This window comes from Ovis canadensis, chromosome 2 (assembly GCF_042477335.2).
Source record: "Ovis canadensis isolate MfBH-ARS-UI-01 breed Bighorn chromosome 2, ARS-UI_OviCan_v2, whole genome shotgun sequence".
NCBI classification, from domain to species: domain Eukaryota; kingdom Metazoa; phylum Chordata; class Mammalia; order Artiodactyla; family Bovidae; genus Ovis; species Ovis canadensis.
In genome coordinates, this window is record NC_091246.1 from 220,056,317 (window position 1) to 220,083,640 (window position 27,324).

Below are 27,324 nucleotides of genomic sequence, written 5' to 3' on the forward strand. Positions count from 1 at the left end.
TCTGAGGTTATTGATATTTCTCCCGGCAATGTTGATTCCAGCTTGTGCTTCATCCAGCCCACCTTTTTTCATGATGTACTCTGCATATAAGTTAAATAAGCAGAGTGACAGCATACTGCCTTGACATACTCCTTTCCCTCATTTTCATGTCCAGTTCTAACTGTTTCTTCCTGACCTGCATACAGATTTCTCAAGAGGTAGGTCAGATGGTCTGGTCTTCTCATCCTTGAAGAAATGTCCAATCGTTCCTCTGCCTTTTCTAAAACCAGCTTGAACATCTGGAAGTTCATGATTTACAGGTTGTAGAAGCCTGGCTTGGATAATTTTGAGCATTACTTTGCTAGCATGTGAGATGAGTGCGATTGTGTGGTAGTTTGAACATTCTTTGGCATTGCCTTTCTTTGGGATTGGAATGAAAACTGACCTTTTCAGTCCTGTGGCCACTGCTAAGATTTCCAAGTTCGCTGGCATATTGAGTGCAGCACTTTCACAGCATCATCTTTTAGGATTTGAAACAGCTCAACTGGAATTCCATCACCTCCACTAACTTTGTCCATAGTGTTGCTTCCTCAGGCCCACTTGACTTTGCATTCCAGGATGTCTGGCTCTAGGTGAGTGATCACACCATCATGGTCATCTGTGTTATGAAGATCTTTTTTTGTATAGTTCTTCTGTGTATTGTCACCTCTTCTTAATATCTTCTTCTGTTAGGTCCATACCATTTCTGTCCTTTATTGTGCCCATTTTTGTATGAAATATTCCCTTGGTATCTCTAATTTTCTTAAAGAAATCGTTCCCATTCTATTGTTTTACTGTATTTCTTTGCATTGATCACTGAGGAAGGCTTTCTTATAGCTCCTTGCTATTCTTTGGAACTCTGCATTCAAATGGGTATATCTTTCCTTTTCTCCTTTGCCTTTCACTTCTATTTTTTTTCCCCCCTCAGCTATTTGTAAGGCCTCCCCAGAAAACTATTTTGCCTTTTTGCATTTATTCTTCTTGGGGATAGTCTTGATAACTGCCTTCTGCACAGTGTCACAAACCTCTGTCCATATTTTTTCATGCACTCTGCCTCTCAGATATAATCCCTTGAATCTATTTGTCACTTCCACTGTATAATTGTAAGGGATTTGATTTAGATCATACCTGAATGGTCTGGTTGTTTTCCATACTTCAATTTAAATCTGAATTTGGCAATAAGGAGTCTATGATCTGAGCCACATCAGCCCCTGGTCTTGTTTTTGCTGACTGTATAGGCAAAAAGCAAAGGAGAAAAAGAAAGATATAAGTATCTGAATGCAGAGTTCCAAAGAATAGCAAGAAGAGATAAGAAAGCCTTCTTCAGTGATCAATGCAAAGAAATAGAGGGAAACAACAGAATGGGAAAGACTAGAGATCTCTTCAAGAAAATTAGAGATACCAAGGGAACATTTCATGCAAAGATGGGCTCGATAAAGGACAGAAATGGTCTGGACCTAACAGAAGCAGAAGATATTAAGAAGAGGTGGCAAGAATACACAGAACTGTACAAAAAAGATCTTCACGACGCAGATAATCATGATGATGTGATCACTAATCTAGAGCCAGACATCGTGGAATGTGAAGTCAAGGGGGCCTTAGAAAGCATCACTATGAACAATGCTAGTGGAGGTGATGGAATTCCAGTTGAGCTATTTCAAATCCTGAAAGATGATGCTGTGTAAGTGCTGCACTCAATATGCCAGCAAATTTGGAAAACTCAGCAGTGGCCACAGGACTGGAAAAGGTCAGTTTTCATTCCAATCCCAAAGAAAGGTAATGCCAAAGAATGCTCAAACTACTGCACAATCGCACTCATCTCACATGCTAGTAAAGTAATGCTCAAAACTCTCCAAGCCAGACTTCAGCAGTACATGAACCGTGAACTCCCTGATGTTCAAGCTGGTTTTAAAAAAGGCAGAGGAACCAGAGATCAAATTGCCAACATCTGCTGGATCATGGAAAAAGCAAGAGAGTTCCAGAAAAACATCTATTTCTGCTTTATTGCCTATGCCAAAGCCTTTGACTGTGTGGATCACAATAAACTCTGGAAAATTCTGAAAGAGATGGGGATACCAGACCACCTAACCTGCCTCTTGAGAAATCTGTATGCAGGTCAGGAAGCAACAGTTAGAACTGGACATGGAACAACAGACTGGTTCCAAATAGGAAAAGGATTACGTCAAGGCTGAATATTGTCACCCTGCTTATTTAACTTCTATTCAGAGTACATCATGAGAAATGCTGGACTGGAAGAAACACAAGCTGGAATCAAGATTGCCGGGAGAAATATCAATAACCTCAGATATGCAGATGACACCACCCTTATGGCAGAAAGTGAAGAGGAGCTAAAAAGCCTCTTGATGAAAGTGAAAGAGGAGAGCAAAAAGTTGGCTTAAAGCTCAACATTCAGAAAATGAAGATCATGGCATCTGGTCCCATCACTTCATGGGAAATAGATGGGGAAACATTGGAAACAGTGTCAGACTTTATTTTTTGGGGCTCCAAAATCACTGAAGATTGTGACTGCAGCCATGAAATTAAAAGACGCTTACTCCTTGGAAGAAAAGTTATGACCAACCTAGACAGTATATTCAAAAGCAGAGACATTACTTTGCCGACTAAGGTCCGTCTAGTCAAGGCTATGGTTTTTCCTGTGGTCATGTATGGATGTGAGATTTGGACTGTGAAGAAGGCTGAGTGCCTAAGAATTGATGCATTTGAACTGTGGTGTTGGAGAAGACTCTTAAGAGTCCCTTGGACTGCAAGGATATCCAACCAGTCCATTCTGAAGGAGATCAACCCTGGGATATCTTTGGAAGGAATGATGCTAAAGCTGAAACTCCAGTACTCTGGCCACCTCATGCGAAGAGTTGACTCATTGGAAAAGACTCTGATGCTGGGAGGGATTGGGGGCAGGAGGAGAAGGGGACGACCGAGGATGAGATGGCTCGATGGCATCACGGACTCGATGGACATGAGTCTGGGTGAATTCCGGGAGATGGTGATGAACGGGGAGGCCTGGCATGGGATCGCAAAGAGTCGGACACGACTGAGCGACTGAACTAAACTGAACTAATAGAGCTTCTCCATATTTGGCTGTGAAGAACATAATCAATCTCATTTCAGTATTGGCCATCTGGTGATAGTCATGTGTAGAGTCTTCTCGTGTGTTGTTGGAAGAGGGTATTTGCCTTGAACAGTGCGTTCTCTTGGCAAAACTCTGTGAGCCTTTGACCTGCTTCATTTTGTACTTCAAGGCCAAATTTGCTTGTTACTCCAGGTATCTCTTGATTTCCTAGTTTTCATTCCAGTCCCACAGGGGACATCATTTTGGGGTGTTAGTTCTAGAAGGTCTTGTAGGTCTTCATAGAACTGTTCAACTTCAGCTTCTTCAGCGTTACTGGTCAGGACATAGACTTGGATTACTGTGATACTGATATGCCTTTATAGCACTGGACTTTACTTTCACCAGGAGACAATCCAATGTTGAGTGTCATTTCCATTTTGGCCCAGTATCTTCATTCTTTCTGGAATTATTTCTCCCATCTCTTCCCCAGTAGCATTGGACATATACTGACTTTGGGGCTCATCTTCCAGTACCATATATTTTTGCCTTTTTGTATTGTTCATGGGGCTCTCAGGTCAAGAATACTGCAGTGGTTTGTCTTCCCCTTCTATAATATTATATTAGTTTCAGGTGTGCAACATAATGTTTCAAGATACATACATATGTGTATATATAATACAAAGTTTCCCTCATGGCTCATAGTAAAGAGTCCACCTGCCAGCACAGAAGCTGCATGTTCAATCCTGGGTCAGGAAGGTGCCTGATGAAACAACCCAGTACTCTTGCCCAGAAAATCCATGGACAAAAGAACCTTAGGTCTATAGTCCATGTGGTCACAAGAGTTGGACATAACTTAGCAACTGAGTATGCATGAGCATGATCATGGTAGTAATTCTAGTTAACATTCATTACCATACATTGTTATAAATTTTATCTTGTAATAAGACTTCAATGATCTACTCTCCTTATCATCGTCAACAACAAAATTAGATAAATGTTCAGTCAGCTCAGTTCAATCACTCAGTCATGTCCAACTCTTTGCGACCCCTTGAACTGCAGCACGCCAGGCCTCCCTGTCAATCACCAACTCCCGGAGTTCACTCAAACTCACATCCATCCAATCGGTGATGCCATCCAGCCATCTCATCCTCGGTCATCCCCTTCTCCTCCTGCCCCCAATCCCTCCCAGCATCAGAGTATTTCCAGTGAGTCAACTCTTCACATGAGGTGGCCAAAGTACTGGAGTTTCAGCTTTAGCATCATTCCTTCCAAAGAAATCCCAGGGTTGATCTTCAGAATGGACTGGTTGGATATCCTTGCAGTCCAAGGGACCGTCAAGAGTTTTCTCCAACACCACAGTTCAAAAGCATCAATTCTTTGGTGGTCAGCTGTTTTCAACTCTCACATCCATACATGAATATTGGAAAAACATAGCTCTGACTAGACAGACCTTTGTTGGCAAAGGAATGTCTCTGCTTTTCAATATGCTGTCTAGGTTGGTCATAACTTCCCTCCCAAGGAGTAAGTGTCTTTGAATTTCATGGCTGCAATCACCATCTGCAGTGATTTTGGAGCCCCCTAAAAATAAAGTCTGACACTGTTTCCACTGTTTCCCCATCTATCTCCCATGAAGTGATGGGACCAGATGCCACGATCTTCATTTTCTGAATGTTGAGCTTTAAGCCAACTTTTTCACTCTCCTCTTCCACTTTCATCAAGAGGCTTTTTAGTTCCTTTTAACTCTCTGCCATAAGGGTGGTGTCATCTGCATATCTGAGGTTATTGATATTACTCCCAGTTCAGTTCAGTCGCTCAGTCGTATCCGACTCTTTGCGACCCCATGAATCGCAGCACTCAGGCCACCCTGTCCATCACCATCTCCCGGAGTTCACTCAGACTCATGACCATCGAGTCCGTGATGCCATCGAGCCATCTCATCCTGGGTCGTCCCCTTCTCCTCCTGCCCCCAATCTCTCCCAGCATTGGAGTCTTTTCCAATGAGTGAGTCAACTCTTCGCATGAGGTGGCCAAAGTACTGGAGTTTCAGCTTTAGCATCATTCCTTCCAAAGAAATCCCAGGGTTGATCGCCCTCAGAATGGACTGGTTGGATATCCTTGCAGTCCAAGGGACACTTGAGTGTTCTCCAACACCACAGTTCAAACGCATCAATCCTTTGGCGCTCAGCCTTCTTCACAGTCCAACTCTCACATCCATACATGACCACAGGAAAAACCATAGCCTTGACTAGATGGACCTTAGTCGGCAAAGTAATGTCTCTGCTTTTGAATATACTGTCTAGGTTGGTCATAACTTTCTTCCAAGGAGTAAGCGTCTTTTAATTTCATGGCTGCAGTCACCATCTGCGGTGATTTTGGAGCCCCCAAAATAAAGTCTGACACTGTTTCCACTCTTTCCCCATCCATTTCTCATGAAGTGATGGGACCAGATGCCATGATCTTCGTTTTATGAATGTTGAGCTTTACGCCAATTTTTCACTCTCCTCTTTCACTTTCATCAAGAGGCTTTTTAGCTCCTCTTCACTTTCTGCCATAAGGGTGGTGTCATCTGCATATCTGAGGTTATTGATATTTCTCCCGGCAATCTTGATTCCAGCTTGTGTTTCTTCCAGTCCAGCATTTCTCATGATGTACTCTGAATAGAAGTTAAATAAGCAGGGTGACAATATTCAGCCTTGACGTAATCCTTTTCCTATTTGGAACCAGTCTGTTGTTCCATGTCCAGTTCTAACTGTTGCTTCCTGACCTGCATACAGATTTCTCAAGAGTCAGATCAGGTGGTCTGGTATCCCCATCTCTTTCAGAATTTTCCAGAGTTTATTGTGATCCACACAGTCAAAGGTTTTGGCATAGTCAATAAAGCAGAAATAGGTGTTTCTCTGGAACTTTCTTGCCTTTTCCATGATCTAGTGGATATTGGCAATTTGATCTCTGGTTCCTGTGCCTTTTCTAAAACCAGCTTGAACATCAGGGAGTTCAAGTTCACGTACTGCTTAAGTCTGGCTTGGAGAATTTTGAGCATTACTTTACTAGCATGTGAGATGAGTGCAATTGTGCGGTAGTTTGAGCATTCTTTGGCATTGCCTTTCTTTGGGATTGGAATGAAAACTGACCTTTTCCAGTCCTGTGGCCACTGCTGAGTTTTCCAAACTTGCTGGCATATTGAGTGCAGCACTTGCACAGGATTTGAGATAGCTGATCATCAAATAGCTATTGCAGGATCATCAAATCCTGATCATCTTTCAGGATTTGAAATAGCTCAACTGGAATTCCATCACCTCTACTAGCTTTGTTCATAGTGATGCTTTCTAAGGCCCACTTGACTTCACATTCCACGATGTCTGGCTCTAGATTAGTGATCACATCATCATGATTATCTGCATCATGAAGATCTTTTTTGTACAGTTCTGTGTATTCTTGCCACATCTTCTTAAGATCTTCAGCTTCTGTTAGGTCCAGACCATTTCTGTCCTTTATTGAGCCCATCTTTGCATGAAATGTTCCCTTGGTATCTCTAATTTTCTTGAAGAGATCTCTAGTCTTTCCCATTCTGTTGTTTTCCTCTATTTCTTTGCATTGATTGCTGAAGAAGGCTTTCTTATCTCTTCTTGCTATTCTTTGGAACTCTGCATTCAGATACTTATATCTTTCCTTTTCTCCTTTGCTTTTCGCCTGTCTTCTTTTCACAGCTATTTGTAAGCCCTCCCCAGACAGCCAGTTTGCTTTTTTGCATTTCTTTTCCTTGGGATGGTCTTGATCCCTGTCTCCTGTACAATGTCACGAACCTCATTCCATAGTTCACCAGGCACTCTATCTATCAGATCTAAACCCTGAAATCTATTTCTCACTTCCACTGTATAATCATAAGGGATTTGATTTAGGTCATACCTGAATGGTCTAGCGGTTTTCCCTACTTTCTTCAATTTGAGTCTGAATTTGGCAATAAGGAATTCATGATCTGAGCCACAGTCAGCTCCTGGTCTTGTTTTTGTTGACTGTATAGAGCTTCTCCATCTTTGGCTGCAAAGAATATAATCAATCTGATTTCGGTGTTGACCATCTGGTGATGTCCATGTGTAGAGTCTTCTCTTGTGTTGTTGGCAGAAGGTGTTTGCTATGACCACTGTATTTTCTTGGCAAAACTCTATTAGTCTTTGCCCTGCTTCATTCCGCATTCCAAGGCCAAATTTCCCTGTTACTCCAGGTGTTTCTTGACTTCCTACATTTGCATTCCTGTCCGCTATAATGAAAAGGACATCTTTTTGGGGTATTAGTTCTAAAAGATCTTGTAGGTCTTCATAAAACCTTTCAACTTCAGTTTCTTCAGCATTACTGGTTGGGGCATAGACTTGGATAACTGTGATATTGAATGGTTTGCCTTGGAGATGAACAGAGATCATTCTGTCATATTTGAGATTGCATCCAAGTACTGCATTTAGGACTCTTGTTGACCATGATAGCTACTCCATTTCTTCTAAGGGATTCCTGCCTGCAGTAGTAGATGTAATGGTCATCTGAGTTAAATTCACCTATTCCAGTGCATTTATTTCGCTGATTCCTAGAATGTCGACATTCACCCTTGTCATTTCTTGTTTGACCACTTCCTATTTGCCTTGATTCATGGACCTGACATTCCAGGTTCCTATGCAATATTGCTCTTTATAGTATCGGCTCTTGCTTCTATCACCAGTCACAACCACAGCTGGGTATTGTTTTTGCTTTGGCTCCATCCCTTCATTCTTTCTGCAGTTATTTCTCCACTGAGCTCCAGTAGCATATTGGACACCTAATGACCTGGGGAGTTCCTCTTTCAGTATCCTATCATTTTGCCTTTTCATACTGTTCATGGGGTTCTCAAGGCAAGAATACTGAAGTAGCTTGCCATTCCCTTCTCCAGTGGACCACATTATGTCAGGCCTCTCCACCATGACCCACCAGCAATCTTGTTTCCAGCTTATGTTTCTTCCAGCCCAGTGTTTCTCATGATGTACTCTGCATATAAGTTAAATAAGCAGGGTGACAATATACAGCCTTGATGTACTCCTTTTCCTATTTGGAACCAATCTGTTGTTCCATGTCCAGTTCTAACTGTTGCTTCCTGAGCTGCATATAGGTTTCTCAAGGGGCAGGTCAGGTGGTCTGGTATTCCTATCTGTTTCAGAATTTTCCAGAGTTTATTGTGATCCACACAGTCAAAGGCTTTGGCATAGTCAACAAAGCAGAAATAGATTTTTTTCTGGAACTCTCTTGTTTTTTTGGTGATCCAGCGGATGTTGGCAATTTGATCTCTGGTTCCTCTGCCTTTTCTAAAACCAGCTTGAACATCTGGAATTTTGTGGTTCACGTATTGCTGAAGCCTGGCTTGGAGAATTTTGAACATTACTTTACTAGCATGTGAGATGAGTGCAGTTGTGCGGTAGTTTGAGCATCTTTGGCATTGCCTTTCTTTGGGATTGGAATAAAAACTGACCTTTTCCAGTCCTGTGGCCACTGCTAAGTTTTCCAAATTTGCTGGCATATTGAGTGCAGCACTTTCACAGCATCATCTTCCAGGATTTGAAATAGCTCAACTGGATATTTCATCATTTCCCCTAGCTTTGTTCATAGTGATGCTTTCTAAGGCCCACTTGACTTCACATTCCAGGATGGCTGGCTCTAGGTGAGTGATCACACCATCGTGATTATCTGGGTCATGAAGATCTTTTTTGTGCAGTTCTTCTGTGTATTCTTGCCACTTCTTCTTAATATCTTCTGTTTCTGTAAGACCCATACCATTTCTGTTCTTTATTGAGCCCATCTGTTCACGAAATGTTCCCTTGGTATCTCTAATTTTCTTGAAGAGATCTCTAGTCTTTCCCATTCTTTTGTTTTCCTCTATTTCTTTGCATTGATTGCTGAAGAAGGCTTTCTTATCTCTTGTTATCTCTGATCTCTTATCCCTTATCCCTGTTCTTCCTTGGTGGCTCAGAGGTTAAAGCGTCTACCTGGAATGCAGGAGACCTGGGTTTGATCCCTGGGTCAGGAAGATCCCCTGGAGAAGGAAATGGCAATCCACTTCAGTATTCTTGCCTGGTGAATCCCATGGACGGAGAAGCCTAGTAGGTTACAGTCCACGGGGTCGCAAAGAGTTGGACAAGACTGAGCGACTTCACCTTATCCCTTGCTTATCTCTTCTTATCTCAGAGTTCCAAAAAATTCTGCATTCAGATGCTTATATCTTTCCTTTTCTCCTTTGCTTTTCGCCTCTCTTCTTTTCACAGCTATTTGTAAGGCCTCTCCAGACAGCCATTTTGCTTTGTTGCATTCTTTTCCATGGGGATGGTCTTGGTCCCTGTCTCCTGTACAATGCCATGAACCTCTGTCCATAGTTCACCAGGCACTCTATCTATCAGATCTAGTCCCTTAAATCTATTTCTCACTTCCATGTATAATCATGAATGTGAAGTCACTCAGTCATGTCCGACTCTTTATGACCCCATGGTTTGTAGCCTACCAGGTTCCTCCGCCCATGGGATTTTCAAGACAAGAATACTGGAGTGGGTTGCCATTTCCTTCTCCAGGAGATCTTCCCAACCCAGGGATTGAACCCAGGTCTCCCGCATTGCAGGCAGACGCTTTTCCGGCTGAGCCACCTACTGTATAATTTTATTTAGGTCATACCTGAATGGTCTAGTGGTTTTTCCTACTTTCTTCAATTTAAGTCTGAATTTGAAAATAAGGAGTTCATGATCTGAGCCACAGTCAGCTCCTGGTCTTGTTTTTGCTGACTGTATAGAGCTTCTCCATATTTGGCTGCAAAGAATAGAATCAATCTGATTTCGGTATTGACCATCTGGTGATGTCCATGAGTAGAGTCTTCTCTTGTGTTGTTGGAAGAGGGTGTTTACTATGACCAGTGCGTTCTCTTGGCCAGACTCCATTTGCCTTTGTGCTGCTTCACTCTGTATTCCAAGGCCAAATTTGCCTGTTACCCCAGGTGCTTCTTGACTTCCTACTTTTGCATTCCTGTCCCCTATAATGAAAAGGACATCTTTTTTGGGTGTTAGTTCTAAAAGATCTTGTAGGTCTTCATAGAACCATTCAACTTCAGCTTCTTCAGCATTACTCATTGGGGCATAGACTTGGATTACTGTGATATTGAATGGTTTGCCTTGGAAATGAACAGAGGTCATTCTATCATTTTGAGATTGCATCCAAGTACTGCATTTCAGACTCTTTTGTTGACCATGATGGCTACTCCATTTCTTCTAAGGGATTCCTGCCTGCAGGAGTAGATATAATGGTCATCTGAGTTAGATTCACCCATTCCAGTCCATTTTAGTTTGCTGATTCCTAGAATGTCAATCGTCACTCTTGCCATCTTCTGTTTGACCACTTCCAATTTGCCTTGATTCATGGACCTGACATTCCAGGTTCCTATGCAATATTGTTCTTTACAGCATCGGACCTTGTTTTTATCACCAGTCACGCCCACAACTGGGTATTGTTTTTGCTTTAGCTCCATCCCTTCATTCTTTCTGCAGTTATTTCTCCACTGATCTCCAGTAGCATATTGGGCACCTACCTACCTGGGGACTTCCTCTTTCAGTATCCTATCATTTTGCCTTTTCATACTGTTCATGGGGTTCTCAAGGCAAGAATACTGAAGTGGTTTGCCATTCCCTTCTCCACTGGACCACATTCTTTCAGACCTCTCCACCATTAGAGATCATTATATTTGGCTACAGACCATATGATCTATTGAATTCCAATGGTTATCACTTATTACATCACTTCCATAATGTTATGGAAAGTGTTTGAAATATGTTTTACTATTTAGTTTGTACAATAAAGTTATATGGTATAAGGGCTATCTTTAATTTATAAATAATCTGAAGCTCAAGGTGTTTAAGAGATTTGCTCAAGATCACACAGTAACTGAAGAAATCATCTAAATTCAGATTTTTCTAATACTAAAATCCAAGCTCTTCAAGATCAAGAGCAAAATAATAATTATTCAGTGTTTTGGTAAATAAGATTACCAAGATTATAGACACAAAATCAAACCAGCTAAAAATTAAATATATTTGTTATATTATAAGATGACTCTATGTTGTAGTGAAATTAGAAGTAGACTTTGAGTCCAGAAACTTATCTAATCCAAAACATTTTAGGTAATATAATTATTACATTTATTAGTAAATGTATGAATTTCAACAAGGCAATTGACCAATTGACTTAAGAAAACTTACTAGTGGTAATCTAGTTCTGTCTGTCGAAGTACTAAAATTTTACTTCATACAAGTAATTTCCTAGATATTTTTGCATAGATTTAAAAATTTTTAATGTGTAAACATTATATATTAATGTATACACATTATACAAACTATATATCCTAATAGATAAAGATAAATAATAAAGAAGGTCTAAAATTTAAACTAAAACTTCTCTCTGGATAACTAGTTTTAGTTATCAATAAAATAGTTTCTTTCATATGTATCCAAAAACACTCCATTTTCTATTGTATGTTTAGAAAGTTTTTATTAATTATAACATATTTAGAGAAAAGTATACAATCCACAAAGGGATAATTGATGAGTTAGAATTAAAGTGAACATACCTATGTAATCATCACTCAGATTCAGAACTGGAATACTACAACTACCCCAAAATCCAATCCTTTCCTGCCATCTCCCAAATATTACTTTTTCTTTCCTCCCAAGAGATAATTCCTACCATGAATCCTAACTTTATAAGTTAGTTTTCCTGGACAAATGGGGTTGTATGAACTGTGTTCTTACGTATCAGGCTATTTACATTCAACATTATGTGTTTACAAAATTCATGCATGGTGCTGCATGAAGCAGAGGTTGATTAACTTACTTTATTAATATGAAACTTCTAATAGAAACATAGTAGTGAGATATGTGCAGAATATGGTAAATTGTAATATGTAATCATATTATCATTTATATACTACTGTTAAGGGACAGTTAGGCTATCATGTATAGTGCTAATATAAACACTTTTTTCAGGTCTTTTGACGTATGTTGAATTACTTGGATGTTTATGTAGTGGTAAAAGCCTTTGATGTGTGGATCAAAATAAGTGTGGAAAATTCTGAAAGAGATGGGAATACCAGGCCACCTGACCTGCCTCTTGAGAAACCTGTCTGCAGGTCAGGAAGCAACAGTTAGAACTGGACATGGAACAACAGACTGGTTCCAAATAGGAAAAGGAGTATGTCAAGGCTGAATATTGTCACCCTGCTTATTTAACTTCTATGCAGAGTACATCATGAGAAATGCTGGCCTGGATGAAGCACAAGCTGCAATCAAGATTGCCGGGAAAAATATCAATAACCTCAGATATGCAGATGACACCACCCTTATGGCAGAAAGTGAAGAGGAACTAAAAAGCCTCTTGATGAAAGTGAAAGTGGAGAGTGAAAAAGTTGGCTTAAACTTCAACATTCAGAAAACTAAGATCATGACATCTGATCCTATCACTTAATGGGAAATAGATGGGGAAACAGTGGAAACAGTGGCTGACTTTATTTTCTGGGTTCCAAAATCATTGCAGATGGTGATTGCAGCCATGAAATTCAAAGACGCTTACTTCTTGGAGGGAAAGTTATGACCAACCTAGATAGCATATTGAAAAGCAGAGACATTACTTTGCCAACAAAGGTCTGTCTAGTCAAGGCTATGGTTTTTCCAGTATTCATGTATTTCATGTATTCATGTGAAAGTTGGACTATAAAGAAAGTTGAGCGCCAAAGAATTGATGCTTTTGAGTTGTGGTGTTGGACAAGAAAGACTCTTGACAGTCCCTTGGACTGCAAGGAGATCCAACCAGTCCATCCTAAAGGAGACCAGTCCTGGGTGTTCATTGGAAGGACCGATGTTGAAGCTGAAACTCCAATACTTTGGCCACCTGATGCAAAGACCTGACTCACTGGAAAAGACCCTGATGCTGGGAGGGATTGAGGGCAGGAGGAGAAGGGGATGACAGAGGATGAGATGGTTGGATGGCATCATCGACTCAATAGACATGGATTTGGGTGGACTCCAGGAGTTGGTGATTGATGGAGAGGCCTGGCGTGCTGCAGTTCATGGGGGTCGCAAAGAGTCGGACATGACTGAGCAACTGAACTGAACTGAAGGAGACTATAATGATTAGAATATAAAAAGGTTTTATTTAATATCAAAAAGGATTCTGGGTCTAGATGAATACCACTAAGTTCTCCTTTCATTCAGGGAAAAGATGATTTTGAAAGTATTCTACAACATGGAAACATTTTGAAAACATCTCTACACGTAAGTGAGATCTCTACACCTAAGTCTCTATACGACTGAGTGACTGAACTGAACTGATAACTGCTGGGTTGTACCATTTACTTATGTTCAACTTCAGAAGACAGAGACAGTATTTTAAAGTTTTACAAACTTTGTCTCCCAAACCTGGCTCCCACCAGCTCTGAATATGTGGGTTCCAGTCTATTCTACATCTTTCCTAGTATTAATCTGAAAATATTTGATAAACTTTAGTCCATTTTGGTGGGTGTATAATAGTATCTCACTGTATCTTGTGATTTTAATATTCCTTTCCCTAAAGACTAATTTTTGTATGTTTTTTGGCCTTTTGTATATCCTCTGGGGAAACATCTGTTCATTTTTTGACTATTTAGAAATTATTTTGCCTCTCATTTTGCTATCATTTTTTAGGATCTTATATATATTTGCATTATTACATATTATTACATTTGTATTATTACATGTAAGTACTATGTGGCTTTTCTTACCATTTTAAACATCTTTTAATGATCCTAAATCTCTCCATATATTAGTAGAGTCGCTAGTCAGACTGCATTAAAACAACACTACTGATAATTGCATCAAAAACATAAACTACCTGGGAATAAATCTAACTAAGCTATGCAAGATCTATTCACCAGATAACAACAAACCAGTAGTGAGAGAAATTTTAAAAGATCTAAATAAATGAAACCATATGCCACAGTCACAGTATACAGGAATGCAATGTTCTTAAGGTGTCAATATTAATATTATATTATATTCATTGGAAGAACTGATGCTGAAGCTGAAGCTTCAATACTTTGGCCACCTGATGGGAAGAACTGACTCATTGGTAAAGACCCTGGTGATGGGAAAGATTCAAGGCAGGGGGAGAAGGGGACGACAGAGGATGAGATGGTTGGATGGCATTACTGACTCAATGGACATGGGTTTCAGCAAGCTCTGGGAGCTGGTGATGGACAGGGAAGCCTAGCATGCTACAGCCTATGGGGTCGCAAAGAGTTGACAAGACTGAGTGACTGAACTGAACTGAACTGAGCTGAAGGTGTCAAATCCCCTCAATTAATGCATAGATTCAATGCAATCAACATTTGAAATGAATAAGTTTTTTCATGTGTAGGAGGTTGCAATCAATTGATTATAAAGTTTTTATGGAAACACAAAGAGCCAAGGATATCAAAGGTAATCTGAAAGATACAAATAGAAGTTAATACTGTCTGTGTGTGCTAAATTGCTTCAGTCATGTCAGACTCTGTAACACAATGGACTGTAGCCCACCAAGCCCCTCTGTCCATGGAATTTCCTAGGCAAGATACTGGAGTGGGTTGCCATGCCCTCCTCTAGGGGATCTTCCAGACCAGGGACTGAACTTGCATCTATGTCTCCTGCATTGGCAGGTAGGTTCTTTATCACTAGTGCCACCTGGGAAGCCCTAATATTAAGTCTACCAAGACTTAATATATAGTCAGAGTATTTAAGACAATGTATTATTGGCATAAGGATAGACAGGTAGACTAATGGAACAGAACAGTGAGTCCAGAAACAGCTACATATATAATTCACCCTTGATTGATGAAACTGGCACTACAAAGTAGCTGGGAAAAGAATGTCCTTTCAATAAATGGAACTGCTTATCTAAATGAGTACATGCTTTTTTGAACTTTCTTTCTACTTGACAGTGTGCGTTAGCAGTCTTTCTATATCAACACTTGCAAATCTAACTCATTTTGAATAACTGCCTAATAGTTCATTATATAAATATATATAAATCTTAACTAGTTCACCTATTCCCGTGACTGACATTTAGCTTGTTTCCAATTATTTTTTTGGTGGACATTTCTGTAAATATAACTATAGATAACAAACATTCTAGAAATAGAATGCTAAAGCAAAGTGGGTGTGAATTTAAAGTTACTGACATATCTTCTTCCAAAGAGGCCACAGCTACATAACTCTTATCAAGAGTTTATGAAAGTACCCAGATTGTAACATAAATGATAGATGTTCCATATTTGTTCCACTTTTACTCTTCATGACTCATAAAGGACTTTGTGAACAAATTTAATCACATTAACCACTGATAACTTAGAATGAAAGTAATGCTGCCTCTGTAGAGATTAAAAGAAGGGCTGACGGAGCAAAAGGGGTGAACTACTCTATGAATACATGTAAAATGGTCTTGGTGCCTGGGTAGTAAAAGCACAGAAACACTGCTTCTGAAAGAAGGTCACAGGAGTAGTAGGCAGTCTCGGGCTCAGTAGAGAAAGCTAACTCCTCAAGAGAAAAGATACTGCCCGCAAGGAAAGCATCCTCAGTTTCTACAGTGTTTATATTGCAGCCAAATGCAAGAAACTGAGTAAGCTGTCACGTCACCGTGGAATTCTGTAGTTTTGAATATTGTGGGGTATTTAAATAAATGAGTCAACTGCTGGAGTGTGGAAATCTCATTAAAGACTTTCATTGGAATGGTATTTTTTTAAACTGGGTTGAACTTTTACTATACCCAACAATTCAGCTAGTGCTGCCTTTCTTGAAAAAATAGATTTCTTTTCCTCAAATTTTACAAATTTTCCTCCCATCTTTTGGAGTTCATTTCAAGCCCTATTTTCTCCCTGAAAACTCCCTTGAAACTCCATTCCATACTGCAGAAGTTTCCTACAATTCAGGTTGCAGTTGATCAAGTGCAATTGCATAACATTCTTTCATTATTTCATACCTAATTACATCATGCATCCACATTGAGCTTCCCAAAATTTACTGTGTGAGAAGGATGAGATGGGAAATTTCCTTGCACTTTCACTGGCCATAGCTACTCTCTAATTAATAATTAAATTTAAAATTAAAAATTAAGAATGCATTAATTTTAAATTAATTAAAAATGCATTAATATCTCCATTTTCTCACACGGGAGGACAGAATTCCAGTGATATTATATGCCTTGCTTGCTCACTCACTTACAGTGGTACTCTCAGATTCAGCCTCAGCAAATTTTATTTAGAAGTTGCTCACCACAATATCTTCCCAAAGACTTCTTTTTATGTTATCTGGTGTGGTAGAAGTTGTACCTCATTCCTGCTGGTACTTGAATCTGTGATGTCAGTACTACCAAGACCACCAAAGTGGAAATGTTAGGGGCTTCAGGGATTGAAAACTTAGAGTTCCAATACTGACTGTGCTACTTTGAACACCAGTTTCTTCTTCATTTGAGAAAAGCAAACAAAATCTATGCAGCTTCCAAAAGGTGCAGTCTGTATGTAGTCCATTCAGAGGTAGTATAAGTGTGTTCAAGTTGAGTTTTAGAGAAAAACAAGTCTACGTTTCAATTCAGGAATTGCCGCTTCTGAGCCATGCTAATTTCAGCAGGTTATTTAATTTCTCTAAGCCACACATCTTCATTGGCATAATGGGCTTAACAATTACCATCTCACTAGATCGTTAGATGGATTAAATGAGATTATATATGTAAATTTTAGGATATTGCTGGCCCATTGTAAGTGCTATACAAAACTATCACTTATACTCACTGGATGAATAGAAAATAAGGGTCTATGTGACAAGAATACCAATAATTCTGCATAAACATAGAAACTGCTGCTGCTGCTACGTCGCTTCAGTTGTGTCTGACTCTGTGCAACCCCATAGATGGCAGCCCACCAGGCTCCCCCATCCCTGGGATTCTCCAGGCAAGAACACTGGAGTGGGTTGCCATTTCCTTCTCCAATGCATGAAAGTGAAAAGTGAAAGTGAAGTCACTCAGTTGTGCCCAACTCTTAGCGACCCCATGGACTGCAGCCCACCAGGCTCCTCCGTCCATGGGATTTTCCAGACAAGAGTACTGGAGTGGGTTGCCATTGCCTTTAAGTCAAAGCAAAAAGGTTTGGAAAAGAGAATAATATTATTTTAATTTCCTTTAGTCTTAGTGTCTGATACTTAGTAGGTCCAGGGTCAGAGCACTAACTAGACTGTTATTATAAGTCATGGCTATCACAGAAAAATATTTTTGAAAATTTATAAGGAAAAATCATCTTTATCTGGATTGGCTATAATTTTATCATATAGTGTTATCTCATTAACAATTACCATCTCACTGGATCATTAGATGGATTAAATGAGATTATATTTTAATGTCACTTGCTTTAGTTTTACCCTAAGTAGTAAGCAATTATAAATTATAAGTAGTAAGAAATATTCAGACAAGTCATAGAGTTAAAGAAACCCTCTGAGTCATAAAGGCAGATTTTAAGAATTCTGTGTATTTGCTGAGATAATAAAAACATGAAAAAAAACTTATTTCTTACTATTGTCTACATTTAAGCAATGAAAATAAAGCTATCCTGATCTACAACCTGTAGAACTGACTCAAGTAAAAATGAGGAACATAGACTTTACTTGTCTGGATGAGAATTTTTGTTTTTGTTTTTGTTTTTTTAAATTTATTTGGCTGTGCTAGGTCTTAGTTGCAGCATGTGAACTCAGTTACAGCATGTGGGATCCAGTTCCCTGACTAGGGGTCGAACCCATGACACCCTTGCATTGGGAGCTCAGTCTTAGCCCCTAGACCACCAGAGAAGTTCCTTGGGGAGAATGTTTAAAACAATTTTCAAGAAAATATATTATTTTTAAACGAGATCTTGTATCAACATGTGTTCTAACATTATTTGCAACTGAAGTTAGCAAAGCCTTTGCGCATGACATGATACTGTGGATGCATTTACAAGGAGGAAATATGCTAATATTTTATAAGTTCTTCTAAACATTAGAAATATCTAAAGAATGCAGAATCAACTGAGGCAAACTTCATCCCCAAAACTTACATACTTGTTTGCAAGAACCTCATTTTAATGCTGGCTTATCAAGTCAAGCACAGTTATTTTAGAAAGAAAACAGAAAACAAAAAAAAGGACAGCAGGAGTTAAATTTGATGTTCATTAACATGAAGGGAAATTTCTTGCCCCATTTAACTAATATCTTAGTTGGTACAGTGTGACAAACAAATTTTAGTTGTTAAAATCTATTATACCTGCTTTAAATTGCATTTCCTGATAGCCAGAGGATCCATAGTTGGTTAAATTCAATTTAAGTTGCCAGGCTCTTAATGGGTAGGCTTTTCTATTTATTCTCTTAATTGTTCTCTATCTAAATTATCAGCTGATGATGAAATCTTATTTGTACCACATTCCCACATAATCAGAAGGTCTAAATAATTTTTCCTCTTCAGGATAATGATATGAAACTAAAAGCCCATAAAAATCTTCAGGGATAGCTTTTGCAGTTGTTGTTTTTATAAGGTACCACAGTCATTTTCAAAATAAATGATTCTACTTGGGCTTCAACAGCATTAAAACAATATGGAAATAATAAACAAACTGAAAGTCATACTTGCTAAAGCACATCATAGCTCACGCTTAGTCGCTCAGTCATGTCTGATTCTTTGTAACCCCATTGACTCTAGCCTGCCAGGTTCCTCTGCCCATGGGATTTCCAGGCAAAAATCCTGGAGTGGGTTGCCAAGCCCTCCTCCAGGTGATCTTCCCAGCCCAGGGATCGAACCCACGTCTCCTGCATTGCAGGAGGATTCTTTACCACTAAGCCACCGGGGAAGCCTAATAAATGCGTAAATGTGTTTTGATTGACTGTCAGAGTGTACTTCTAGCATCAGGGTGCCTTTTGAAACTCGCACAATGCAAATTGTCCTTTCCTGAGTATGGTTTTATAACTAATGTGTCGTATGTATGACATGACATTGATACTCCATTCTTTAGTTACTGTGTTTATGATATATTGGCCACAGTAAAACACAACTAATTGGAAAGGAAAATCTATACCTATCATTTCCAGCAGAGGTCTCTAGAGAGCAACTAAAATTATGGAAATGGCTATAATGCTCAGAAATTTAAATAGAAATTTTAACTCTTCAGCTTTATGTGATTCCTTTCTTTTCATACACGCCTCCTTCTCTTTTGATGTCTATACTCCTTCATCAGATAAAAGGCTGTCTAAAAAACTGATCAGAAGTAGACACAAGAGAACAGGTTAATCCCAAGTGCACCGGTGTAATGTGTCACAAAACAGACAATGTAATTATCTCAGCAGCCTGTTTTACCAGCTAATTCGGCAGTTTTGCATACCAGCGGTGAGCTCATCTGTTCACTATATTACCAGTCAGGATGTTTTCTACCAAGATCACTACACTTTTATAAAAGCTTGTAAATGTCGGAGGATTGGGTGTTTCCTTAAATGTGGTATAACAGCTTTTTGCAGTCTTTTATTTATAGTGAGGTAACAGACTAACAAAGAAAAGAAAATGCAGATCAGTGCCACACAATACCAAAAAAAAAAGAAGTAAATGATATAAATCTCCATACATGTTCATTTAACATGAAATACCCTCTCTTTACTTGGAATCTCTGGAGAAATGCTAAACAACTTAAGAGAAATGTGATTTTGATGGCAAAGACTTATAAGCCTGGTTTTGTTTTGTTTTTTTTAGAAGGAAATGTATTTGCTCCAGATCCAGTCTGCATTTTGCTAACACTAGCATTCTTTGGGGGAGCTGGTGTGGGCTTTAGAGTCAAACTGACTTGGACCTGAATTCTGGGTCTTCAACTTTTTCATCTCCTGATCTCCGGCAAGTTAGACCCATAGTTTCCTAATCTTCAAAATGTGAATAATACTTACATTTTCATGGTTATCAAGGGGCTTAAATCACACATCAGTGAAATGCTAGGCACAAAGAGATAACTAAATAAATGGTAACTATAACATGATGCTCACATGCATATGCATATATATATATACACATACATAGCACACAAATATGTATGTGTGTATATATGTCTAAAGCTTAGCAAAGAAATTTCATTAACCAAAACCTCAGTAAACATTCATGTGTTATCCCAAGTCATTTCCTTTAAATGACTAGTTATGGTCCACAATGCTAACACCACATAATATGCAGGCCCAGCAACCAGCACAGTACCTCATGTGCTCAAGAATATTTGATGAATAAAATGAACATAACAAACTAAGAGAAGAAAGACACTGAAGAATATACAAAAATGTTCAACAATATTGACAGTATTTTAAAGTGATCTACTTTGGGGAATCCCTGGTGGTTCAGTTATTAGGATTCAGAACTTTCACTGCTGAGAGCCCGGGTTCAATTCCTGGTGGGGGGAACTAAGAATCCACAAGCCACTCACTCAGTCCTTCAGTCGTGTCCGATTCTTGCGCCCCCATGGACTGTATCCCGCCAGGCTCCATGGGATTTCCCAGGCAAAAGTACTGGAGTGGGTTGCCATTTACTCCTCCAGAGGATCTTCTCCACCCAGGGATTGAACCCAAGTCTCCTGAGTTGGCAGGCAGATTCTTTACCACTGCTCCTCCCAGAGAAGCCAAACAAGGCATGACGTGTGTTTAAAAACAATCTATTTTGCTGTTCAATATATTCAGCTAATTAAAGTTTTACACCAAAGAATAGTAAGTTGTGTAAGTTATACTTTTAATGTTAGATGTAGGTTATACCTTTAATGTTACATGTCTTATCATCTGGGGTTTCCCTGGTGGCTCAATGGTAAAGAGTCTGCCTGCAATGTAAGCGAGCTGGGTTCCATCTCTTGGTCAGAAAGATCTCGTGGAGGAGGGCATGGTGACCACTCCAGTAACCTTGCCTAGAGAATCCCACGGACAGAGAAGCCTGGTCGGCTGCAGCGGATAGTGTCTCACGGAGTTGGACATGACTGAAGCAACCAAGCAGCAGCAGCAACCTCATCCTCTAACACAGTTAAATTGCAATGGCTGCAGGAGAGCCAAAGTCTTAAACCGCAATTAAAATGGTCTTGAAGGTGAGGCAGAGATAAACGAAGGTCTTGATTTATACAAAAGACTATGGATGTGTTTATTACACTAAAAAAACAAAACTAGAAAACACAAATGGGTTACTACTGAGGTGAAAAAGGCCCACAGAGAAGACATGGAAAAGCTACAGGGTCAGGGAGGTCACCAGGAAATAGACTTAATGAGCCAGCCAGCCACTACCTTCCAAAGCCTCACAGCATGGAAGCCGCAGGTCTTCAACTATAAAATCAGAGAACACAAGAACCAGAAAGTCTCCCTACCTTTGGTTTCTGTTTGACTCCCTCAGAGACTTCTTCACACATCAGCTAAAATAAAAGTTGAGTTTTGTAGGTTTCCCCCTCTAAGTTCTCCTGCAAATCCTGCTATGATTGACTCCATCTACCCCTCCCAATTTATTTCAAAATATCTTATTTCAAATCTCTCGACTGAGCCCATATTGGCACCATTGTCTTTTTTGTTTTTCACAAGACCCTGGGGCATTTTTATCCACCATTAACTGTTGGTAGGGCTCTTCTCCTTAGGTTGTTGCAAGGCTTACTTCCTCACTCCATTTCCCCAAACCTTGGTTCAAATGTTAACTCCTTACAAAGGCCTTACAGACCACCCTTCCTAAAACAGCAGTTCCTATCATCCTCTGTCTTTCAATGATGCTCTGTTGTACTTCACAGCACTTACCTGGACCTCAGTTTATGTTATTTATTTTGTTATGTGTTTGCCATCTCTCAGCACCATTAGAATATTAGTTCAGTAAGTCCAGAAATTTATTTCATTCACCGATCTGTCCCCAGAGCCTAGAAAGATCACCAGTACACAGCAGTTACGTGGTACGTATGTTAGCCAAATAAATGCTGGGAAAGGAATCAGTAACTGAACGTCTGTGTTTCCACAACCTTTTGTTAATTCTAGTTTCATATTGTGGGTTTCCCTTGTGGTTCAGATGGTAAAGAATCTGCTTGCAGTGCTGGAGACCTGGGTTTGATCCCTGGATCAGGAAGATCCTCCGGAGAAAGAAATGGCAACCCACTTCAGTATTCTTGCCTGGGAAATCCCATGGACAGAGGAGCCTGGTGGGCTACAGTCCATGGGGTCTCAAAGAGTCAGACACAGCTGAATAACTAACACGTCCATTTTCTTTCAGTTTCATATTGTACAATAACTGTGAATTTCTGCATTCCAGTGCCACTATTATTCTGGTTGTTCCTTAAGCTGGATAAAACCTACATCTTAATTCCACTTTGACCATACTGTCTGGAACATGTGGCACCTGAAAAACTAGCTAATAAACAGAAATTTTTAAAAATGATCCAAAAAGGCTATTAAAAGTATTGAAATATTTTTAAAATTGATGACCACACTTCCAAAAGAAATTAAATACATCCAGATAATACTTCTTGGTGATCATTTTGAAATATATGCAAATATCAGGTCATTATATTGTATGCCTGAAACTGATGGCATATGTCAATTTTACCCCAATTAAAAAGAAAATAAAATAGGGATAAAAATAATTCTGCGATATCAAATGTGGTCCAATAATAAATATCCCTTTATCTCAGTCATTAATAAAAAGTACCAAACTTTGTGATTTTACTCTGTGGAATTAATTCTCCTGGCTGGGTTTCATTATACCACTCCTAGCTTATTGAGGCAAAGAATTGTTAAGCATCTTTCCCAGAGTCACACAGTGAATAAGTGCCTAGTCACTTGAATTCTAGTTATAAAACAGCTTTCTCTCAAAGGCTTTTAATATCTACTCCTCAGACTGATCTTCTGATATTTAAAATATTATTTTCTCCATTTCCTTTTATCATTAATACCTATTTCCTACTTCTCTGTTCTAACAATCAAGTTAATAATCACTCAATTAAGAACTTAAATGATGCAAAGCTTCAGTAAGGTTTGGATGCACACTCTTAAAATATACTAAATAATAAACGTGTATTTCTCCCAAAAATCAGGGCAAGGGGTTAATGAAGGTTAATGCTGTGCTTGGGGTGGTAGAATTTAAATTTCTAAGAGGTTCCTAAGATTATCTAACTGAAGGAAAAAATGTTGCCATTTTTTTCATAAAACCTGCATTTGAAGCACTTCTATGAGTTATAAATTTCTCTCCTATGGAGAATGAGTGATATAGCTGGAATCTAATTCGTTCCAACTCACACATGTATTTTGTAACTCCATATCACTCTTTGAAATCAATAGGCAGTTAACACTGAGAAGATGTATTTAGGTTTGAAAGGAGATAAAAATTGGATTGTGAGCTATTCTTTGTATGGGATCCTGTTACTATATTTTCATATGGTATCAGATCTAACAACTTAACTTGTTTTTTAGACTCATTGCCCAATATTAAGCTCCTGTATAATTTACTCTTACTCTGTAGGCAATATTAACTTGCATGGGTTAAAAAGAGCTATTAGTTTCTTACTAAGTATTTTAATGCCTTTGGCAAAGACAAAGAATCAGTAGTGACTGTGTATGCTCAAATTAATAGTCCCTCAGAACCTTTAATTTTTAAGATTTTCTTGATATTTCTTTTGTGATCAGATAATTTATATAATTCTATTCAGAAAGTTCATTAGTTTGAGGCACTTTTATTTACATATTTATTCATTTACTCAAAAATATTTATTGACAGTCTAATAGGTTCTGGGATTAGTCATGAAGTCTTGTCTAACTCTTTGTGACCCCATGGACTGACTGTAGCCCACCAGGCTCCACTGTCTATGGGGTTTCCCAGGCAACCCCATGGAATGGGTTGTTGTTTCCTTCTCCAGGGGGTCTTACTGATCCAGGGATTAAATTTGTGTCTCCTGCATTGGCAGACAGATTCTTTACCACTGAGTCACCTGGGAAGTCCCCATTTATTCATTTACTCAAAGATATTTATTGACCACCTAATAGGTTCTGTGATTACATTAGGAGTATAGTGGGGGGAAAAATAGACACAGAATGAAAGATAATGTGTAAAGGCATCTTTGAATATTATTAGAATTATAAAGTAAATGAATAGTCACTACTTGTTGGTGTATGTGACACACAGGGCCAGGTCCTGGGATTGAAGAAGACGATGCAATACTTTGAGGGTTATATTAACTCTCTCCTTAAACCAATGTGTCATTTAAATACCTGTATAATACATGTGTATATATATACAAAATATAAACTAGCTATTCTAATATTTGAACATGCAAATTATAAATATATAGGTTGCTCAACATTTTACTAGTTTACTGATGCATATTTATTTCTATGTGTTTGTGTTCAGTCTCTCAGTCATGCCCGACACTTTGCAACCCCATGGACCAAAGCCTGCCAGGCTCTTCTGTCCATGGAAAATTTCCAGGCAAGAATACTGGAATGGATTGCCATTTCTTACTCCAGGGGATCTTCTCAACCCAAGAATTGAACCGACTTCTTGTTCATCTCCTAAATTGGCAGGTGGCTTCTTTATCACTAGCGCCGCCTGGGCTATGACTCCTTTCTATGGAGTCTTCAAAAAACCAAATTGTTCTTATCATTTGGTCATGGTTTAGATGTCTTTGGGATGCAAGATGGAGAACTGGGTTAATTTTTAAATGCAAAGTCCTGGCATTCCATGCAGACAACAATATGAGATGAGGCAGGGGGTCTGTGTACCCAGGACAGCAGTTAATCCCTCTCAGTTATGGCATAATGCAGTGCAGAATAACAGTAATGCTGAAAAGGCAGTTTGGCAGGAGTGTTGAAAGCTGCACTTGGCAAGTCAAGAATTTGACAGTTCTTAGGTAGGGGAGTAACATGATCAGAACTGGGCTCTTAAAAGATTAATCTGACAATGTGGTAGAAAATATATTGGGAGAGGGGGGCAGACCAGAAGAAGGAGGCAAAAGGAGGACATATATGTCAACCCCAATGAAGACTACAGGAGTTAAAATAAAAATGCAGAGGCAAGAAAAGGTGCTGCGGAAAGAGAATCAACAGCCAGCATGGGGCAATATAGGGTTTGGGCTTAGAGAGTTCTGCTCACAAAATAAGGCAACTTGTTCAGAATTCATCTCACTAAAGTTTCTGATAAAAATGATTCAATACAAAGGCTTTTAAAAATTTCCTCCTCTAAGACAGTTTCCAGATAAATAGAATTGCCTCTGTAGAAAATGTTACTATTTATTAATAATAAAGTATAATGACTGTATGTTCAATTTCTTCACGACCAAGATCATCATGATGATGTGATCACTCACCTAGAGCCAGACATCCTGGAATGTGAACTCAAGTGGGCCTTAGAAAGCATCACTATGAACAAAGCTAGTGGAGGTGATGGAATTCCAGTTGAGCTATTTCAAATCCTGAAAGATGATGCTGTGAAAGTGCTACACTCAATATGCCAGCACATTTGGAAAACTCAGCAATGGCCACAGGACTGGAAAAGGTCTGTTTCCATTCCAGTCCCAAAGAAAGGCAATGCCAAAGAATGCTCAAACTACTGCACAATTGTACTCATCTCACATGATAGTAAAGTAATGCTCAAAATTCTCCAAGCCAGGCTTCAGCAGTATGTGAACCACAAAATTCCATATGTTCAAGCTGGTTTTAGAAAAGTCAGAGGAACCAGAGATCAAATTGCCAGCATCCACTGGATCATGGAAAAAGCAAGAGAGTTCCAGAAAAACATTTATTTCTGCTTTATTGACTATGCCAAAGCCTCTGACTGTGTGGATCACAATAAACTGTGGAAAATTCTGAAAGAGATAGGAATACCAGGCCACCTGACCTGCCTCTTGAGAAACCTGTATGCAGGTCAGGAGGCAACAGTTAGAACTGGACATGGAACAACAGACTGATTCCAAATAGGAAAAGGAGTACGTCAAGGCTGTATATTGTCACCCTACTTATTTAACTTATATGCAGAGTACATCATGAGAAACGCTGGGCTAGAAGAAGCACAAGCTGGAATCAGGATTGCTGGGAGAAATATCAATCACCTCAGTTATGCAGATGACACCACCCTTATGGCAGAAAGTGAAGAGGAACTAAAGAGCCTCTTGATGAAAGTGAAAGAGGAGAGTGAAAAAGTTGGCTTAAAGCTCAACATTCAGAAAACGAAGATCATGGCATCTGGTCCCATCACTTCATGGGAAATAGATGGGGAAACAGTGGAAATAGTGTCAGACTTTATTTTGGGGGGCTCCAAAATTACTGCAGATGGTGACTACAGTCATGAAATTAAAAGACGCTTACTACTTGGAAGGAAAGTTATGACCAACCTAAATAGCATGTTGAAAAGCTGAGACATTACTTTGCCAACAAAGATCCATCTAGTCAAGGCTATGGTTTTTCCTGCGGTCATGTATGGATGTGAGAGTTGGACTGTGAAGAAAGCTGAGCACCAAAGAATTGATGCTTTTGAACTGTGGTATTGGAGAAGACTCTTGAGAGTCCCTTGGACTGCAAGGAGATCCAATCAGTCCATTCTGAAGGAGATCAGCCCTGGGATTTCTTTGGAGGGAATGATGCTAAAGCTGAAACTCCACTACTTTGGCCACATCATGTGAAGCATTGACTCATTGGTAAAGGCCCTGATGATGGGAGGGATTGAGGGCAGGAGGAGAGGGGGACGACAGAGGATGAGATGCCTGGATGGCATCACCAACTCGATGGATGTGAGTCTGAGAGAACTCCGGGAGTTGATAATGGACAGGGAGGCCTGGCGTGCTGCGATTCATGGGGTCACAAAGAGTTGGACAGGACTGAGTGACTGAACTGAACTGAACTGAAAGTCATTTTAATAATAAATTGATATTTATTGAGCACTTACCAAATAGTATGGTAAAGATATTACCTGTTACATTCATTATCTATTAATAGCTAAGACCACAACGTATCTACAGCTATTATCTTGTTTTTTCAAGTGAAAAAACTGAAAATCAGAGAAATTAAATAACTTACTGTTAATTTGCTTAATTTGAGCCAGAATTTGAACTCAGCTCTGCCAGTCTCTGCAACATGAGCACTGAGCCACAGTTACATGTGAAAGAAGAATAATCACTTCATCCTAAAGATCAAAGAAGTTATAGAATTTTT